Below are 3,915 nucleotides of genomic sequence, written 5' to 3'. Positions count from 1 at the left end.
CAATAATCTAGCCTTGAGGTCATGAACGCATTAACTAATTGTTCCGCATTTGTCAATGAGGACATATGACGTAAATTAGATATATTTTTAAGATGGAAGAAAGCGGTTTTACAGATACTAGACACATGACTTTCAAATGAAAGATTGGTATCAAAGAGCACACACACACACACACACACACACCCAGGTTCCTAACCGACGACGAAGACTTAACAGAGCAGCATCAAGTGTTAGACAGTACTCTAGGTTATTACGTGTGGAAGTTTTTTGTCCAATAATTAGAATCTCTGTTTTTTCTGAATTTAGTAGTAGGAAATTACTAGTCATCCAGTTTTTTATATCCGCTATGCATTCTGTTAATTTTGTGAATTGGTAGGTTTCGTTAGGTTTTGAAGAAATATACAGCTGAGTATCGTCGGCATAACAGTGAAAGCTAATTCCATGTTTCCTAATGATATCTCCTAATGGTAGCATATACAGAGTGAACAGCAGCGGTCCTAGTACTGAGCCTTGTGGTACGCCATACTGAACTTGTGATTGATTAGACATCCCTTTATTTACACTCCACAGGCCACAATCAAAAACCTGATCAACTCTATGCGAAGGAGATGTGTTGCACTGCGTGAGGCAAATGGTGGTCACACCAGATACTGACTGTTTTTTGGACCCCTCCGGATTAGCATAATTCAGCTCATGAAAAATGGGGGCAAAAACAAAAGTGTTGCGTTTATAATTTTGTTCAGTATAGTTATTAGGAATGTAAAAATATATCGTGTCACAATATATTGCAATACAAAAATGCATATGTATGGTGGATAGTTCACGCAAAATAAAAATGACTGTTTGAGGAAAAAATTTCAGTTTTCAGAGTTTTAGTGTCAGAACTACATTAAGCTACTATATATAATGTTGAATATAATGTATAATAATGCAATGCTGGAATATTTGTGCAAATAGTTGCCTACATTATTTTAAATAGTCAGTCACAGCGTGCATATTCGCCTAAAATAATTCAGTATTTTCAGCTTCAGAATCATTAATATTGTTATTCTGGTGTCTCTATAGTCCTGTGTTGGGTTTCCAGCACCAAGTCCAAGCCTATTCATTTACACACACACTATAACACCAAATTTAGCATTTTAATCATCATTACATTATTTTGTTAACCTTTTATCATGTGTCTTGGAGTATCGCAATAATATGGTATTGTGAAAAAAAAAAAAAAAAGTATTGTGATATGAATCGTGACATGAGAGTATCATCACACCCCCAATCGACACGCAAAACTTTCAAATATAATCCTAATATTGTAATCGCTGCCAAACACGTTGATTATGTCTGAATGAGTAATAGGCCGACTCATTAACAAACACATTATATGTACTATATTAAATCTGGCTGATACTGTAACATTGAAACATGCATTTTCAATAAAGCTGCTTTGAAGCAACATGTAAAGCGTGAGCAACAAAAATTTAATTGAGAATGCAAACTGGTTGCAATGACATTTCACAAAATTAGCTGTCATATAATCATATGATAATAATCATGAGGGTTTCGTTACACCCCTAATAGTTATGTAATAATAATATTTCTTAGAATTCATACTGCTTGATAGTTCATGTCCACTCTCAAATAATCAGTAAATAAAATCATAATTTAATTGGTAAACAAGATTACTGATTGTAGAATGTTCAAATTGTTGAGTATCTTCATGATCATGGAATATTTTTGGCTCGAGGCGTTTGTGAGTGTGTTTGTGAGTGTGTGTGTGTTCATGTCTCCCACCACAGGGTGGCAGTGTGATCATCCTGCAGTGATTCCTGATGTCCACCAGTGAACTAAAGCTGGTTCTGGATGTAGATCTGCAGTCTTGACCACCGGTGCGGGCGGGTCATGTTGTGGGAGTGTGTGTTGTGGGAGTGTGTGTGTGTTGTGGGAGTGTGTGTGTTGGACGGGGGCCAGACGGGACGTGACCTCGAGAGGAAGTCCTGAAGCCAATCGGACACATAAATCCTTTAGTGATCAAACCCTGACCAGCAGCCGATGAATCAAACCCTTCACACGCTGTAGATCAGGAGTGTGTGTGTTCGTCCCTGTAGATCAGGAGTGTGTGTGTTCGTGAGCTGAGTCTCATACACTCGTGAGCTGAAGGCCTGCAGAAACACGGATGCTGTACGACACTCTCAAAAAACAAGGCACAGCGCTGTCACTGGGGCGGAACCATTTCAAATAGTTCACCTTAGTACCTAAAGTGTGCATATTAGTACCTAAAGTGTGCATATTAGTACCTAAAGTGTGCATATTAGTACCTAAAGAGTGCATATTAGTACCTAAAGTGTGCATATTAGTACCTAAAGTGTGCATATTTGTACCTAAAGTAAAGTGTGCATATTAGTACCTAAAGTGTGCATATTAGTACCTAAAGTGTGCATATTAGTACCTAAAGTGTGCACATTAGTACCTAAAGTGTGCATATTAGTACCTAAAGTGTGCAAATTAGTACCTAAAGTGTGCAAATTAGTACCTAAAATGTGCATATTAGTACCTTAAGTGTGCATATTAGTACCTAAAATGTGCATATTAGTACCTAAAGAGTGCATATTAGTACCTTAAGTGTGCATATTAGTACCAAAAGAGTGCATATTAGTACCTAAAGTGTGCATATTAGTACCTAAAGTGTGCATATTAGTACCTAAAGTGTGCATATTAGTACCTAAAGTGTGCATATTAGTACCTAAAGAGTGCATATTAGTACCTAAAGTGTGCATATTAGTACCAAAAGTGTGCATATTAGTACCTAAAGTGTGCATATTAGTACCTAAAGTGTGCACATTAGTACCTAAAGTGTGCATATTAGTACCAAAAGTGTGCATATTAGTACCTAAAGAGTGCATTTTAGTACCTAAAGTGTGCATATTAGTACCTAAAGTGTGCATATTAGTGCCTAAAGTGTGCATATTAGTACCAAAAGTGTGCATATTAGTACCTAAAGAGTGCATATTAGTACCTAAAGAGTGCATATTAGTACCAAAAGTGTGCATATTAGTACCTAAAGAGTGCATATTAGTACCTAAAGAGTGCATATTAGTACCAAAAGTGTGCATATTAGTACCTAAAGAGTGCATATTAGTACCTAAAGTGTGCATATTAGTACCTAAAGTGTGCACATTAGTACCTAAAGTGTGCATATTAGTACCTAAAGAGTGCATATTAGTACCTAAAGTGTGCATATTAGTACCTAAAGTGTGCACATTAGTACCTAAAGTGTGCATATTAGTACCAAAAGTGTGCATATTAGTACCTAAAGAGTGCATTTTAGTACCTAAAGTGTGCATATTAGTACCAAAAGTGTGCATATTAGTGCCTAAAGTGTGCATATTAGTACCAAAAGTGTGCATATTAGTACCTAAAGAGTGCATATTAGTACCTAAAGAGTGCATATTAGTACCTAAAGAGTGCATATTAGTACCAAAAGTGTGCATATTAGTACCTAAAGAGTGCATATTAGTACCTAAAGAGTGCATATTAGTACCTAAAGAGTGCATATTAGTACCTAAAGTGTGCATATTAGTACCAAAAGTGTGCATATTAGTACCAAAAGTGTGCATATTAGTACCTAAAGAGTGCATATTAGTACCTAAAGTGTGCATATTAGTACCTAAAGAGTGCATATTAGTACCAAAAGTGTGCATATTAGTACCTAAAGTGTGCATATTAGTACCTATAGAGTTCATATTAGTACCAAAAGTGTGCATATTAGTACCTAAAGAGTGCATATTAGTACCAAAAGTGTGCATATTAGTACCAAAAGTGTGCATATTAGTACCTAAAGAGTGCATATTAGTACCAAAAGTGTGCATATTAGTACCAAAAGTGTGCATATTAGTACCTAAAGAGTGCATATTAGTACCT

This window comes from Phoxinus phoxinus (genome assembly GCF_949152265.1).
Source record: "Phoxinus phoxinus genome assembly, chromosome: 3".
NCBI lineage: Eukaryota > Metazoa > Chordata > Actinopteri > Cypriniformes > Leuciscidae > Phoxinus > Phoxinus phoxinus.
This window is presented reverse-complemented; position numbering follows the sequence as displayed.